An 18347-nucleotide genomic window follows, 5' to 3' on the forward strand; every position below is an offset into this window, starting at 1 on the left:
TAGCTGTATGTATTTGCACACATGGGCACATTTACACGCACACACACACACCTACATCTTATCAAGTCATTACAATGTGCTGGGCACCGTGTCAAGTACTGGAGACAAGGATTTAAATGAAATAGTTACTGGCTCCCAGGAGCTGCATTCTAATATATAGATCTAACATATATGGGTATGTGCTTGTATTTACTTAAACTTAAAAGGCCTTTACTAAGCACCTACTGGGTGCTGAAGACACAAAGACACAAATGAAAATTCTTGGGCTTCAGGAGCTTACCTCCAACCATCTGTCACTGTTTAATTTGGGGTGTTTTGACAGGTGACTTCAGCAGGGTGCCGAGGTATTGGTAAGAAACTTCCTCAGCTAGTTTAGAACCTTGGCATTTTTTGATAATATGAGGCTTAGAAAAGTTATGTGGGGCACTGAAACATTCACTGACTTATTATACCCAGTCTGTAGCCTGGGTGGGACTCGCACCAAGCCTTCCAGATTCTGATGCCAGCTCTTTTTCTCCATTAGACAACATGCTTTTCATAGAATGCACTCTGTGTATCATAGGAAGAGGTATATTCACATTAACAAGGATCACACGCCTATCAGGCATGTGGTAAGAACTGAAAAAACAAAAGTGAAAAAAGCCATGACCTCAAAGAGCTTTTCTCTTACTAGCTATTATATAAAAACACATTTGTGCATTTGATTCAAGAAGCACCTGACCCACAGTAGGCACTTAATGAAATGCTTGTTGATCGATTGCTGGGCATTGTGCTGTCCTCAGGAAGCTCACAGTCTACCATAGAGAGTACATGTGTATGATGTAACATTTATAAATAAATACATATTCAATTCAACAAATACATTTAGTGACTGCTCTTTGTGGGATCCTGTGCTGTGGGCTGGACAGATTTATTTTAATTAAAGAGCCTACATTATAGTATATGTAGTGTGTACATATATATATATACATACTACATATATTATACAAGTACATATTTAATTCAAAAAACAATTATTAAGCACCTATGGGCTATTCATTGTGCTAAGCACTAGGGATATAAAACCCAAAATTCCTCCCTGAGAAGTTCTATTCTATTATATGATACATTTATACCTGTGTAAGGTATGTGCTCCCATGTCAGAAATGCATGTCCACATCGATGGAATGAGGCTCTCTGGAAACCTTGGTACTTATCTCTGTAATCTTGCCCACCTCTCTACAAGAGACATTTGTGATTCCTGCCTGGAGGGAGCATGGCCACAAGCTGAATCCTCTGTTTTCTAGTTTGTGAAACAGGTAGTAATCTGGAATTAGATTCCATTCCCCACCAGTAACCTACCAACCCCCACCAACATTGCTGGTTCCAAAAAAGAAAACACCTCCTAGTCTCGGGGTGGGGGACCTGCAGCCTCAAGACCACACGTGGCCTTCTAGGTCCTCGGGTACGGCCTTTTGACTGAGTCCATGTTTTATGAAACAAATCCTTTTATTAAAGGGATTTCTTCTGTGAGCTTGGATTGAGGACCTAGAGGGCCACACGTGGCCTTGAGACCACAGGCTCCCCAGCCCTGGATTAGAACATACCAGAATGTCCACAGAGTGAATGTGCTCTTTAGATGGGGAAGAGTTGAGATCTCACTTCGAACAACAGGAGAGACCCCAGCATTCTGGAAGTGTCTAGGGAGGGAGGATGGAAATCAAGGCCTTGTTGGGAAGTTTGCTTTCCCCACATGTTTGCCACTTCCAGTCTTTCTGTCTCCCAGGAGAGCTTGGCACCACCACGTCTTCTCTAAAACGGTGTCTCGCCTCTTTAAAGCTCCAGGCCTAGCAGGCAATCCAGATCACACTTGTAACTGATATCTAATTGAACAAATAAGTTGTTACTGTGTCCCTGATCTGTAAATGTGCTGTGTAGTGGAGGAAACTAGACATGGAGTCAGGAAGACCTGCGTTCAACGTCCACCATAGATGTCTCCTAGTTTTGTGACCCTATGTCACTTAACCTCACTCTGTGCCTCTGTTTCCTCATCTGTAAAATAAGAGAGTTGGACCAAATGGCCTCCAAGGTCCCTTCCAGCTCTAGATTTTTGGTTCTAGGATATGTGAAGGGTACCATAGTAGACATTAGGGATAGTAAGATTAAAAATAAGAAGAAGACTGTCCCTGTCCTCAGGGAGCTTATATTCTACCAGGGCAGGGTAGGAAGGAGGATGTACTCTATCCCCCGATTTGGAGGCATCCTCTGAAAGAGGGCCTCTGCCTCCCAAACGATGCCCCAGACCAGCCTCCCAGGCTTCCACCTGTTCTGACCTCAAAGGTGGTGCCCACAGGAACATCACCCGGTGGGCCACACCACTCTGAGCAGGTTTCAGCCTGTCTGACTCTTATGCCTGGCCCTATCTTGTCTTTTCTCCTTCTCTGGCTGTCATTCTTTGGCAGAGTGATGAAAATCGAAGAGCCCTGGATTTGGAGTCCAACAGTTTGGGTCCATACAAATCCTGTCTCTGCTGATCGCACCCTGTGCGTTCCTCGGCAGGCCCCTTAGATTCTCTGTGCCTCAGTTACTCCATCTGTTTGAAGTTAGCGTTTGATAGGATTAGGTGGCTTACAGGGTTCCAAAAGTCTTTGTGCCGTTTGAAACTTTGATAGCTTTTGGGGCACCCCGTTCATGACAGCCATAGGTCTCTCGACATATATTCTTCCTCTGATCTGATGAAAACTAAAGGACCTATTGGCAGGTGAGCACAAATGGTACAGAAGGAATTGTCCTTGCTTTTTCTATGTTCCTAAGGACTGCTGGCTCCAGGATAGGGATGGGAAAAGCCTTGATCTGTTTGAGCGCAGCTCGGTGACTTGAAGCCCAGATCTGCTCCTTCATAGCTCTGGAATCTTGGGAAGGAAAGGAGCCTGGTGTGGTGAAATGCTGACACCTAGATCCTCTGCTACCTGTATGTACTTGGGCAAGTCATTTCTAGTCCTCTGGACCTTGTTTCCTTATTTCTGAAATAAGGGGATTGAATTCTAGGTCCCTTTCAAGTCTAAAGCTATGATCTGGTGCCTAGTACACAGTTTCCTATTGTCTAGTCATTTCAGTGGTGTCCAGCTCTTTGCGACTCCATTTGGGGTTTTCTTGGCAAAGATGTTGGAGTGGTTTGCCATTTCCTTTTCCAGCTCATATTGCAGGTGAGGAGACTGAGGCAAAGGGTTAACTGACTTGCCCAGGGTCACACAGCTAGTAAGTATCTAAGGCCATACTTGAATCAAGGTCTTCCTAATTCCAGTCCTGGTGCTCTATCCACCATGGCATCCAGCACACAGTAGTAATAAAGGCTTGTCAGTTGATTGCTCCTACATAGGTAATACAATCATTTTCCCTGTCTTACAGCTGAGGAAACTGAGGCCCACAGAGAAGTGATATAGCTCATGAGGGACCTGACCATTCATTTTTCCTTACCAAATTAAACTCACAGAAAAGTTTTAAGGGTTTGAAAATGAAATCACTTAACTTTTTTTTTTTAACTCTATCAGATCACAAAAAGCTTTCTATCTGGATTTGGCTTCAAAAGACCTGGGTTCCAGTCCTGCCTCTTTTCTCATCGATTCCTTCAGGTTCTAAAGGAAAAGTATTGAGGTAATGATCTTTAAGGAGCTTGCATGTCACAGGTTTCCAGGTAACCTGGAAGTTTTGTCAAATTCAAAAAGCCAGGACCACTGGGCCCAGGGAACTGTGCCACTAAGTGACAGGCATGTCAATTGCAAACAAAGCCACATTTTCCTCCTGCTTCAAAACCCAGCAGTGAAACTGAGCAGACTTGTTTCATTATCAGAGCTTAGTCAACTGAAAAAACACCACATTCTATCGGAAAGCCAGATGAAATTGGGGGAGCCCAGGCACTCTGGCTCTGATACACACACACACACACACACACACACACACACACACACACACACACACACACACACACACAGATGTTTAAAGGGTGTGCCCAATGTTAACCAGAGTGGAGATGTGGCTTTCATCTCCCCTAACTTTCCTATAACTATTAAACTATGCCATTACTAACTATGGGCTGGAAAACGGGACCTAAGAACATAAGCTCGAAAGCCCGGAGCATGTTTTAAATGACATCACCTCTTACCAAGATGGCTGCTTGCAGCAGACTGCTTAGAAATGCCAAAGGCAGTGAAAGCCTTCCACCCCCAACCCCGCCCTTCTCTAGTGCCTTTTACTGTGCAGGGCTGGTGAATTTACAAGATCCCACGTGGTCTTGGTGGGTCCTGCTCTCAGGGGCCCAGCCAGCCAGCTCAGCAGCACCTGTGCTGTGGGCGGATCTGCCTGCCTTCCTCCTCCCTCCTCCTCCTCTTTCTCCTCCCTTCCTGCCCTCCTCTTTAGCTTGCCCCTATCCTCTGTGACCTGGAAACAAACACAGATCGATCCCCAGTCCAGCCACATCGCAATACTCTCTGGGACCTGGTAGCTCAGTTTGTTGGGAAAGGCTTCTGGAACCCCAGCTGGTGGCTTGGGCCAGAGAGAAGCCTAGCCTGGCCTAGCCTGGCAGAGGAGGGGAGGGGATCAGGGCCTCGGGCAAGCCGCCTGGGGAGCCCAGATGTCCCATTCCTTCCCACTGATGCAGATTCCAGTACTGCCAAGCTGGGGACCATGCCATTTCAGCCCAGCCTCATTGTTTCCGAGCCTAGCCCCGGCATCTGGGGGCTCCCACAGGCGGAGAGACCCTTCCTCTCTTCCTTCCTCCCTCCCTTCCTTCCTTCCTCTTTCTCTCCCCCCCATCCCCCACCCTATTTCCCACTCTCCCTCTCTTTTTCTGTTTCCTTTCTCCCCTAACAGACCATGGACCAAACTAGCCCTCTTACATCTGGATGACCTGGCAGCCCTAGCTAGCAAAGCGCTGGACTGCAAAGAGTCAGCAGAGGGGAGGAGATTCAGTGGCCTGGCTCTCTTAAAGGGGCCACTGATGGAAAGGTTTCAGAAAGTCCTGCCCTGGAAGAAATCCTAGCTCTAAAGAAGCGCAGTATTTTGGCCTGGCTTTCCCAGTTAGAGAAATTGGAGGAGGTAGGAAGCAGAGTGGGGAGGAGACAACCTTCTGTCTGTCTCTGGTTTTCCTGCAGACACCGAGGCTATGGAATAGACTCCTAGAATACTTTTCCTCCCCACTGGGGTTTTTATTACTGTTGTTGCATAGCAGGAGGAGGGCTTGCAGAATTTTTTGTTCCTTGCAAAAGTGTTCTCTGTTATAACACAGACCCCTTCTCACAGCATTGGGTTTGTAACAGATGCCCAGTGGAAGCCTGGGTTGTAAAACGAGTGATCTCATTAGAAAGCCCCCTCCTTGGCTTTCCAGGGAAAATGAATGAGAAGCAGCCCTGAAGCCCTCGTGAGCCCTGGAGGAAGGAGGAGGCCCCATCCCCATTGGAGAATCCCTGACCATCCAGCTGTGCCCCAGTTTCCAGTTGTAAGAATGTTGTGAGCCCTGGGGAAGCAATGGCTGGTGGCCTGGTCAAAGGGCTGAAACATCTTTCTCTTTCTAATTCCAGATCTGCTACTGATTTACTTCATGACCCTGGGGCCTTGGCTGTCTCATCAGTAAAATGAGAATAATGACTGTAAATAACAGGGAAGTTTTGTGGCTAAATTTTTTTTAATGGCTATAAATAAACCACTATATAAAGCATACCTATTGCTTACATCCGAGTCATTCTGGGGTGGCTTCATTAAAACAGAATGGAGTGGGCAATTCCAGGGCCTACCAGGGCTATTTAGAAGGGAATTGGAAGAAACCAAGGAGAACTGGCTATTGTTGAAATTACCCTAGCTGCAAACCCTTAATCACCCCATAAACTTGAGCCCTTATTACCGAGGTCCTCGTTATTGTAATATTATCACAATGGTTTGTGGCTTTTGTCGGGTTAGCACACTTTCCATTTCTAAGCTCTGTCTAAAGAACAGATTGAGGGAACTAATTTCTGCAGCCTTAGACCGGGTGGTCTCTTTCAAAGGGCCTCTCTATAGACACTCACATTTTAAATGGGACCTCTTTGAAATAGCAAGCTTACCCATGCCAATTAGCACAGGCAGAGGCCAGGGAACTTTTTCTACGGTTTGGAGTCCTTCCTAGCTAAACCATGGGAGAGCAGTCACCCAGCGATCTCATAACCCCAGAATTACCTCCATCTAACCAGCCACCGAAGGACAATGCCATCCCTAAAAGTCTGGAGGCCCCATTGGGGAACTCTCAGTTTTTTGCTTTTTCAGGATGATTAGTGGGTCCATTTCATTGCGCAGCCAACCTTCCCCTTCTCCCCCTTTTCCTTCTCCTTCTCTTCCCTTCTCTCTTTCTCCTTACCCTTTCCTTCTCTCCTCCACCTTTGCTTTTCTCCCTTCCTTCCCTCCTTATCTTCTCCTTTTCTTCCTTCTTCTTTTCTTGCTCCAGGAGAATGTCCTGGAGAACTAGACTCTTCATCTCCCCAGGGCCTGCCATGTCACTTGATAAATGCTTGTTGAGTTGAAATGAATTCTCCCCTTCTCAATTCAACCAATGAACATGTACTAATCACCTCCTGTATACCAGCCACTATATTTGGTGTTTGGGATACAAGGACGAAAAACAGAAACAGTCCCTCCAGAACCTCCTGCTAGTACTCAGAACACAGAGCCTAGAACATAGTAAGTACTCAATAAATGCCTAGTGACTGACCTCAACCACCAGGAAGTCACATTCTTTCAGAGGAAATCACACAGAACCTATATGTATAAAGTAAATAAAGGTCATCTCAAGGTACCTGGAGCACCTTATGAATTGTGGTGTTCTTTTTTCTTTCTTCCTCCTTTCCTTCTTTTCTCTTTCTTCTTCCTTCCCTCCCCTTCTCTCCCTCCTCCCCGCCCTGCCAAGATATCAAGACTGCAAAATTAATCACATGGTCAAGGCAGGTCATCCTTTCTACCCCAATCTTGATAAACTTCTTTTCCCCCTCAGATTTTGAAAGGCCCTCAGGCCTATACCCTTAAGTCTGAGCTATGCCCACAAGCTACAAATTTAAGGAAGTCAGGCTGGATGCAAGATATATTGAGGAAAAACTGACTAAAGCATGACTCCATCTCAAAACATGGGCTAACAGCTTAAAAACAAGTTCTAGCCAATGTCACGATGACCCTGGCAGCAGGGAAGCAGATTTATGACTGTTTGGAAAATCTTTTGTTTTTTTAATTTGAGATTTTTTGGAAGCTCATTTCGCCAAAAGTAAAGTACACGACTTTGTGTGCTAGGGGCAGAGATATTCTAGGCAGAACTTAGACCATGGCCTGTAAGCTCTTTGGTTCTGAGCAGCCCACGCATCCTAGCACAGAAAGGGGGCTGGATTTGGAGATAAAGAAAGGACCCAGGTGCAAAGTTTCTCTCTATTCTGGCTGGCCACCTCTCTAGCATCAGATTCCTCATCTGTAAAATGAGGGAGTTAGGCTACAGACCACTAAGGATCCCTCTAGCTCTGAATCTGTGCTCTTAAATATTCTTCCTGACTTCAGAAAGGAGATACCCTTTTTCTAATACGGGGGTACTTCTTGACTTACAAATGCTCAAGAGGAGGAAGAAAAAGAGGAGGGAGGAAGAAGAGAGAAGAAAAGGGAGGAGTAGGAGGAAGCTAAGAGCACTGATTTTGCTTTCCCAGTGAGAAAAAAAAAAGCAGCAAAAGGATGGCAAAGATGATGTTCAGAAACTGAGATTAACAGCTGTTTCTGTTTCCTGGATAATGGCAGCCCCAGAGACTTGAAATCCCTATTAACAGTCTATTTATCCCACCCTGTAGGAGCCAGACCCCTGAGTGACTTTCATCCAGATATCAGCCCATTCCTTTTTCCACAGGGCCAGAGTTTGACTCACTGCTCTTGTCTGGAAGATCAAATCAGGACAATTACTGGGGCTTTTGTCCCCCCAAGAAGTTCTCTCTAAGAAACTCCAGGCTCAAATGGAGAATTTAATGTTCAGCAAGCATTTTTCCCCCAAAGCTCCCCCCAGCTCTGCGTCCCTCTCCTTTCCATCTGTGGCATCTATTCAGATGTGTGCTTTATTGACTAATTGGAGTGTAATTTGCAGGCTTGCCTTCATCATTAGGCCCTTTGATAGCATTTTGGTGAAAAGGAGAACTATGACCATCCCTCTAATTCCCTGGTTCGTGCATTGTGTCAGGGCCTACCTTCCCACCTCCTTCAAACTGGTTAATGAAATAAAGACCTTTTCTGACTGGTGCTGATTGTGTCTGCCCCTCTCCACCAGTTCATTTGCACAAGAAGATTGGAAGATATTCCTTTGAAGTTTTCCTATGGAGTGAAGGGTTTCTTTCCCTCTCCTAACCCCGGATTTGGAATGTCACTCAGGAAGTAAATGAGAAAGCCTAGAGAGAGCCCTGGACTGAAGGAACAGTCAGAAGAGCCTGAGTTCAATTGACATCTTCTTTGGGCTTCTGAGGGCAGTATTCCATTAGGGATCTAGCCTAACTCCCTCATTGTGCCATGGTTTCACAGCCAAAGGAGAGGATTAAGAATTCTGGAGATCAGTGGTGCCCAACCCATGACCCACATGATTGTACAAGAGGCCAATCCAGTAAGCACTGATTAAGGGAGGCAGTGCTGTGCAGTGGAAAGAGTATTGGATTTGGGTTCAGACAATTTGGGCTTGAATCCTTAGGAAGTGATACCTTCTGTGGGCCTCAGTTTCCTCATCTGACCAAGGAAACAGAGAGGAAGGAGGACTGGTTGGACTTGATGACCTCCAAAATCTCTTCTGACTCTGAATCTATGATCTTGGGAAGAAAGTTGGGGAAACTAGCCCAGAGAGGGCACTATATGTACTAATCAATTGATAGAACTGTTATCATATGGAATTCCAAGAAATTTTTTAAAAACAAGATCTTCATGCTTGAAAAGACTAAGAAACTCTGCTCTAAATGATTCAGTCAGACCTACCCTCTACTCTGTCACTCAGAGGTTTGATTTATCTCCCCCATTCTTATTTTGATTTTATAGACCTGGATAGGACCATTGTGATTTCAAAAGTGCTTTTCTTATTCATATGATGATAGTAGAATGACCACTGGATTTGAAAGCTGAAGACTTGAGTTTGAGTGCCGACTCTACCACTGATTACCCAATGGTCTGGCCAGGTCCAAGTTCATTCCTCAGGTCCTCAGTACTCTCAGCTATTTAATGAGAGAATGGGGCAGAGTATAGTAGAAAGAACATTGAATTTGGAGTCAGGCCCTGGATGTGAATTACTCACCTGTTATTTATCATCTGTGTAACCTTGAAAAAGTCTCTATGGTGATTTATGTGGGGACATTAACGACATTTCCAGAAGGTACTTAAAAAGAATTGTCAACTATTATGACATCCTGAGCAAGAAACTAAAGACCATTGGGACACAGATTGGGTTTTCCTCACTATTGATCATTGAAGGAAAAGAATGACAAAGAGAAAATTCAACCTTCCCCACCCCCCTTTCTGGTGAGGCAATTGGGGTTAAGTGACTTGCCCAGGGTCACGTAGCTAATAGGCGTTAGAGGCTGGATTTGAACTCAGGTCCTCCTGACTCCAGGATCAGAGCTTTCTCCACTGCACCACCTAGCTGCCCGGCGAAAATTCAATCTTAAATGAACAACTAACTAAGAATGTGGTATCTAAGGATGGGATTTGAGTTCCCTGGCCCTACCTTACAATATAGGGATGACAAATTCCTGGCCAGAGATGAAGCTGGTTTAACAAAGTAAACAAGCTAGTATTAGCTTGATGCTTTGCCAATCTAACCTAAAGGACTTTACACTAAAAAGAACAGAGGAAGGAGAAAATTGACTGTAGCCTTCAAGTTGTATACTAGAGAAAGTTTCCGCAGAGAAGAAAGAAGACGCTGATATACCCAGAAATTTATGGGAGACAAATCCAAGGAATGAGATGTGAGTAAAACTCGCAGTCATAAATACTCAAAGTTCAGGCAGCAAACAAAAAGAACCAGATGTCCTAATAAAAGGACAAAGTTGACCTCATGGGTGTTGCTGAGACTTGGCAGAATGACACCCTTGATTGGGTCTAGCACTGGATGGGTATATTTTATTTAAAAGAGACAGGATAGATTTGGTTTTTTAAAGGGGGGTGGAGGTGGGGATAGCACTATATACTAAGATATAACCATGTGAGGAAATCCAGGAGTCAGAGGAGGGAATCATGATGGAGAGTATTTCACTGATCATCAGTGGAGGGGGAAAGAGAAAAGAGAGGCTATTGGAACATTCTGCCAGGCCACCTGAGCAGAAAAGAAAGAGAAGAGAGGTTATGAAATAGATCACAAACCTAGCACAGATGGGGGGCAGTGTCTTCATTTCTCCAGACATCTCCTGTAGCTCTACCAAAAACAGGGCAGTTACTAACTTCTAGAGTGGTCTTAGTCATAATTTCACCTTTCAAAAGAAGGAGCCACCAATTTCGGATCTGATTCTCACTAATTAAGGAAGAATTGGTTGCTGGGGTAGAAATGATGGGAACCCATTGGAGAAGTGACCGCTCCCCTCCAGAATTTATGCCAGAGAAGAAGAAAAAGAGATGTGACCATAGCCTGTCATATACTCCAGATTTGGGGAGATCAGATTTTCAAAGGATTCAGGACAAAGATAAGCAGGGTCTCACGTACTAAAAGCCTTCAGAGGAAGTCAGCCCAGAAGGGATGAGAGATACTTATGCATGAAATTCTGAACATATAAAGGGAAACAACTCCACTGGGGAGGGAAAATGGGATTTATCTGAAGAGACTGGTGGGGATGGACAGGAAGTCAGAAACCAACTTAGATTTTAATAAGAAATGCCCCAAAGATGAAAGCAAGGCCAGGGAATGAATGTAACAGTATGTCATCATACTACAAAAACAATGTCACCAATGCTAAAGAGAAGAATGAAGCTGGGCTAACAAGCAAAGTTAAAAATAACCAAGAAAGTTGGTTGGTTTGCTTGTTTTTCAGTATTTTGGGGGAAAAAAGCAAGACCAAAGAAGGAATAGGACCTTTTCTTGAGGGTACATGGTATAATGTAATTTAAAAGAAAAAGGAGGCAGAGCTGATTAATTTTTATTTCATTTCTGTTTTGTCTGCAAAGAAGAATGACCTTGATATTGAAGATAACAGAACAGAGAAGAATAATAGAGCTGATGCCCAAGGTAAGTAGGAAGACAGTAAGATTCTCTTAAAGTCAAGCCCCCTGGCCTAGGGGAACTTGGATCCTGAGAGAACTGGCAGATGTGATGGTGAGCTGCTGTTAGGGACATTCAAAAGTTCGTGGGAAATGGGAGAAGTACCACAGTGCTAATGAAAGGTGAAAATTGTGCTGATCTTCAAAAAGGAGAAGAGACCAGCACCCACCAACTAGAGGCCAGTGGGTATGGATTTCAACTCCTGGGAAAATTCAAGAGCAGATTGTTTAAAAGACAGTTGGTAAACATTCAGAAAGGGAAAAGGCAGTGATTGCAAAGAGCCGACATGGCTTTGTCCAGAACAGGTCTAGTCAACTTAAACTCATTCCGTTTTTTGACAGGATTACTAAACTAGCAGATGAATGAAATTCTGTGAATTCAGTTTGCCGAGATTTCACCAAAACTTTTGATAAAATACCTCATGTTATTCTTGTGGAGAAGATAGAGAGATGTGGCTTAGGTAATAATACAACCAAATGGATGAAGCACTGATTGGATAGCCAAACTGAGAGTAGTTGCTGATGGCTCAATGTCAACATGGCAGGAGGTCTCCAGTGGAGTACCCCAAGGATCCATGCTTGACCCTGTGCTGTTTAACATGTTTATCTATGACATGGATCAAGGCACAAATGGTTTGCTCATCAAATTTGCAAATAACACAAATCTGAAAGAGACAGCTTATATAATGAATGACAGAATCAACATCCAGAATATATTGAAAAGCACTTTGGCACATCTACTAAAATGAAATTCAGTGGCGGAAATGTAAAGTCACACTTGAGCCCAAAAAAAATTCACTTCACACGCATAAGATGGGAGAGACAGTGTCACACAGCAGACCTGACAAAGATCCAAGGAGTAGCCAGGTGAGAAAGCAGCCAAAGAAGTACTATGATTTGGAGCAGCATTAAATGGAGCATAGCTTCCAGGAAGGAGAAGGTGCCTCTGTCAGAGCTCATACTGAGGGTTGTGTTCAGTTCTTGGTGCCAAGATGTAAACAGGACATTGGTGACCTGGACCATATCCAGAGGAAGGAAACCAAGATGGTGACAAGCCTGCACCTAGGATACATGAAGATCCTTGAAGGTACTAGGCATGTTTAGCCTGAAATAGAAAGGACTCACTGGGGACATCAAAGCTATCTTCAAGTATCTGAAGGGCTATCACATGGAGGAGAGAACTGATGTATTCTTTTTTTTTTAATTAATTAATTAATTTTTAGTTTTCAACATTCACTTCTATAAGCTTTCAGTTTTAAATTTTCTCCTCCTCCTTCCCCGCCTCCCTCCTCAAGATGTCATGCAATCTGATATAGGCTCTACATATACATTCTTATTAAACATATTTTCACATTAGTCATGTTGTAAAGAAGAATTAGAACCAGTGGAAGCAACTGCAAGAAAGAAGAAACAAAACAAAAGAGAAGAAAAAAAAAGCAAATAGCATGCTTCGATCTGCATTCACACTCCATAGCTCTTTCTCTGGATGTGGATAGCATTTTTCATCATGAGACTTTTGGAGATGTCTTGGATCCTTGCATTGCTGAGAAGAGCTAAGTCTATCAAAGTTAGTCATTGAATGACATAGCTGTTACTGTGTACAATGATCTCCTGGTTCTGCTCATTTCACTTAGCATCAGTCCATACAAGTCTTCCCAGGTTTTTCTGAAGTCTGCCTGCTCATCATTTCTTATAGCACTATAGTATTCCGTTACATTCATACGCCACAACTTGATCATCCATTTGGAACTGATTTGTTCTGTTTGGCTCCAAGAATAACAGGTGGAAGTTTGCAAAAAGGCCAACTTAAACCTGAACTCAGGAAGAATTTACTTATAATTAGAGATATCCAAAATGGGAATGGGTTACTTTGAAGTTCACAAAGCACTTTACAAATATTATCCCATTTTATCCTTACAACAACCCTGGCAGGTAGGTGCTATTATCCTCATTTTACAGATGAGAAACAAAGGTAAACAGAGGTTAAATGACTTGCCCAGGGTCACTCAGCTAGTAAGTATCTGAGGTAGGATTTGAACTTGGGACTTCCTGACTCCAGGCCCATCGTTGTATCTGCTGTGCCATCTGGTTGTGGTGGATTCTTCCTTGTTGGAGGTCTCCAAGCAGAGAGTGGACAATCACTCATTGGGCATATTGTAGTGGCAATTCCTTTCATGTTTGGGCTGGACCAGCCACCTGCTGATGTGCCTTCCAATTCTCAAATTCTGTGATCTGTAAAGTCTTCAGCCTTTATGAGTCTCACTCTAGACATCTATAAAGGGAGGTCATTGGACTAAAGTAGGGCTTCTTCACCTTTTTTTGTATCATGGACCCTTTGGCAGTCTAGTGAAACTTACAAACTCCTCAGCAAATGCATAAAATACACAAGATTACAAAAAAACCCCAATTATGTTGAAATATAGTTATCAATATATAGATAGGTAGATAGATAGATAGATAGATAGATAGAGAGAGAGAGAGATAGATAGATAGATAGACAGATAGATATTTATTTATTTAAAAACAAAATCACAATGCCCAAGATAAGAACCTGGATACTATATGATTTCTAAGGTCTTTCTCAATTCTAAATCTATAATCCTATGATTAGATGATTATTTGTCTTCCAAATTAAAAAAATACAATTTTATCAGTATGACTTGGGCAAGTCACTTCTTTCTGGGCCTCGGTGGCTTTATCAGTAAAATGAGGGAGTTGGCAGCTCTCTCACTACTAGTCCTGTATTTCAAAGAAACCAAAGAAAAAGGAAAAGGATCCATATGAACAAAAATATTTGTAGCACCTCTTTTCTTTATAATGAAGAACTAGAAACTAAGGGGAGAATGGTTGAACAAACTATGGTATATGAATTGAAAGGGAATATAATCACACTATAAGAAATTATGAAAGAGACAGTTTCAAAGAGAGTTAAGAAGAATTGTATGAACTGATACAGAGTGAAGTAAGTGGAACCAGGAAAACAATTTATACAACAATTATATTGTAAAGACAAGCAACTTTGAAAGATGTAAGAATTGTGATCGCTAACAATCAGCCATGATTCCAGAGAACAGATAATGCAGCATGCTACCCACCTCCATCAGAGAGGTGATGGAGTCACGGTACAGAATGAGACTTACATTTTTGGGGGTCGTTAAGGTGAGAATTGTTTTATTTGACCATGCAGGTCTGGTACCTGGGTTCATTCATTTGTTGTTGTTGTTGTTGTTTTTCCATTTGGGAGAGGGAGAGATCAGAGGGAAAGGGGAGCAACCAATAAGACTGTCCACTCGTCAAAAAGAAAGGAAGAATGAATGAAAAAAGGACGTTAAAACAATTCACGAAGGAGTCAGAAGGAAACACAAACAAGCATGACAACTTAGAAAATTAAAGGTTGAATTTATTATATACTCAAAGAAAAATTATGTCATGCTTCATAAAGTTTTACAATTCATGTATAGACTTATTTTATGTCCTATTTTGTATATGGAAATGCTTAGGATCATTTTGGTTTTTTAAGTTTGTTAAAGTCTGAATTCTTAAAAAAAAATAAAAATTGAACGAGAAGGTTGGTCTAGATGACCTTTAGGCTCCCTTCTTGCTGTGATTCAGTGACTCTCTGTATTTTTCTATAGTAACTGAAAACCATGTAACCTTAACTGTTACTAGTTTGGGGAAAAAAGGACTTTTTGGTTTGGAGTTCTGATGCAGCAGCCCTCCGGGGCTAATTCTCTAACTCCTATACATATTGGTGGGCTGGGGTCCCCAGAAACCTACTGCTACTAGTCTCAAAGTTCTAGGAGTAACTATGAGGGTCTAGAGTTTCAAAAACCATCAATCGTGAGTCCCCATTGGGGTACCCCCCATTAACAATCAACCCTTTGACAGTATCTCTTACAAAAGGGGATTTACTAAGAAGGCATTGAAGCAAAAAGTTGACACAAAAAATTGTTCCCCAGCTCAAGGGGTCTGCTCTTCCTTTGCACAAAAAAAGTCCCTGTGAAGAGTAAGGTACAAATTAAATATGATGGTAATGAGGTAGACTTGTTGCAAAGGAATCCTTTTTGAGGCTGGCCCAGGAAGTCCTTTTCTCCCTTCGTGGAGTCTTCATGAAAAGTTCATTGCAGGATGTGGTGTTGATGATGCCAGCTGCCCTGCTGTTCATTCACCTCCCTACAATCTCTCAATCCTGCAGGGCTCAGGGTTACTACCTGGGAACATCCGTCTCCAGAGTGGACTATGCTAAGGAATCTAGTTGCTGGCAGGATCTCCGAGGGGGCTGGCACTCTCATCTCTCATAGTGAATTCACGTGGTCACCTTGTCATCTCTGTCTTAGAATACTTGTTCACCTAGGGTCAGAAAAAGAAACAGGCACCAGGTGCTTGTGGGGACATGGTAGCCAGGGAGGGTGAATTTGGCCATGTCCCCTTGGCTGCCTGGAAGCTCTCAGGGAAATAGGCTGAGAGATATGCAAGTTGTATCCTTTATGGGCACACTTATGCTTACCTCAGCAACTTCTGAGTCATCAATTAGGTCTTCCGGCTCTGCAGCCAGCCCTGAGTCATCACCCTCAGACACTACCACCCCCACCCCAAGTGTCCATGGGGTCCTCTAACTGAAACAAAGTGGGGAATATCTGTATGTACCCTGCCCCAATTAATCAGTCTATTTCATTGCCCTGACATCTGGGGAAGGACATTTTTTTCCCACACAGAGAACATTTTCTCTGGTGCTCCTTGTCCGCGTGGTCCCCTGTAACACCTGCCCTCAGATTGTGACACCTCCTCGAGGCATTTCTGAACCTGAGGTCGGTAAACTCCTCTGTGGCCCTGACAACCGCGGGAAAAGAAAAAAGTCTAGTTACCTCTCTGCATGGAAACACGGGTGGACTTGTTTCTGTAATGGGACAAACTTGTAAGGATATTTTTACAGGCCTTCATTCCTCTAACAGCAGCAAGTAAACATTTTCCTTCGGTTGTATCCGGAAGTCATCTCCTCAGAATAATGACCTTATTGGCATTGGTATAACAGTTTTAGGCTTGCAAAGCACTTTAGAAATATTATTTCATTTGATCCTCTCAACATCCCTGGGAGGTAGCTGTTATTATGATCACTGTTTTACAGAAGAGGGAACTGAGACAAGCAGAGATTAAGTGACTTGCCCAAGGTCATACAGCCAGTAAAGTATCTGAGGTCAGATTCAAACCCAGGTCTCCCAGAATCCATCTGCTGGGCTCCTCCAACCCCACTAGAGTAATGAACATGAGGCTCTTAACATGGAGCAGGAAGGAAGGGCGGGGAGGGGCAGGAAACACACTAAAAACAAAACAAAACAAAACAAAACCCCAAGAAAACAGAGCAGTAAAATCCCAACAAAGCCTTTTATTTTTAATTTCTGTGCTTTTGGTCTTGGGCCCAGGACCCATAAAAGCCCTGCCCCAAGTGGACATCATGAGTCTCTGCCTCCAAATGAATTGCAGAACCTGTACGACCTGCCTTGGGCCTGGAGTCTGGTTGGAATTTTTATTGTGTCAAGAGCCTAATTATACTGTAGCCACCAGTTTCTTGCTGTGGATGGATTAATATGGTTCTCCCCCAACCTGTGCAGAGAGTGTTTCCCCCATGGCTCTTTATGTGATTTGGCTAAAAAAGGTGTGGAGGGGGAGGGGGATGGCAGGGAGTTGATTTTATTGGCCTGTAAAAGGCCTGAACACACTACCCTTTTATAGGGAATAAATCAGCTTTGTCGAAGCCTTGGATTCCACTAAGAAACCCAACAATTTTTTAGTTCTTAATAAAGTGTGGGTAAAAAAAAACACACACAACGAAAAAAACCGAAACCTAATGTTTTCAGCAGCTTTGTTATAATGAGTTATTAGCAATTTAATTGCTGCTTTTCGGGAATGGCTTTTGTTGCCGGGTAGGGTGACTTCCTGATTTTATTCTTCTTTAATGACAATAATTACGGAAATGAATTGTTTTTTTTCCCAGTAATAGGAGGAAGATGCCATTTTCCCTCTTTTTCTTCTGAGGAAGGGGGGTAGAAAAGATGGCAGTCATTTACATGTATGTAGCACAGTAACTATGTTAATCTCATTTTACTCCCCTAACTGCTCCTTGAAGTGGGTGCTATTATTACCCCCATTTTACAGATGAGGAAACTGAGGCAGACAGAACTAGAAAGTCTCTAAGGGAGGGCTCAAATGCAGGTTTCAGGATGAAAAGTCCACTGTTCTGTTCCCAACACTGTGCTATCTACGCTGCCCTTTAGAGAGAAGATTTTGTTTTCAGCACCAGGGAATTTTCTTGTGTTTCACATAGTGAAAACTCCCACTGCCCCTTTTTCAAAAATCAGTCTTTAGGCCACCGCTGGTTCCCTGTGCTCCTAGCTGGCACTGTATAGGCAGCGCTGTGTGGCGCCATGTTTGAGACCTGAAGGCAGACAGAAGCAGAGGTGCTTCATGTCCGGGGAGGTAGCCGGCTTATTCTCCAAACAGTCCCTTCTTGGGCTAAGCCACCTGGCTCAGGGAAGCAGTCAAACTGCTTTCTGCGGTCACTCTGCTCCAGCCCAGGTACCTCCAGGCGTATCTGAGGGCCAAGGATGCGCACCACGACATGGTAGAACAGCAAGTCTTTGTCTGAGATTAGGCAGATCCTCGGGGATACCAACGTGATTGACATGGAGACATGCCCAGGAATCTTAGCCTTGAGGCAGTATAAGACGGTGAAAAAAGCCTTCCCATTGAATTGCAGACCTGTTCCTTATTAACAGCATGGCCTCGGAGAAGCCCCTTGACTTCAGTTTCCTCATCTATAAAACAAGGGAACCATACTAAGTAGTGTCTAAGGTCCCGGCTGGCTTGGTATCCTCAGTATGACACAGGGGACTAAGTGTCAATGCACCTGGGTTCAAATCCTGGCTTAACCACTTACTATCTCAGTTCACCCCATTGCTAGTGCCTTCCCTCTCAGAATACCTCCTATTTATAACAGAGATATCACACACACACAATATGTGTATGTATATATTATATATAGATCTACTGCATAGATGTATGTCTGTATATATATATATAGAGAGAGAGATCTATCTATATCTCTG

The sequence above is a fragment of the Phascolarctos cinereus genome, unplaced genomic scaffold (genome assembly GCF_003287225.1).
Source record: "Phascolarctos cinereus isolate Bilbo 61053 unplaced genomic scaffold, phaCin_HiC Scaffold_3;HRSCAF=262, whole genome shotgun sequence".
Taxonomy (NCBI): Eukaryota; Metazoa; Chordata; class Mammalia; order Diprotodontia; family Phascolarctidae; genus Phascolarctos; species Phascolarctos cinereus.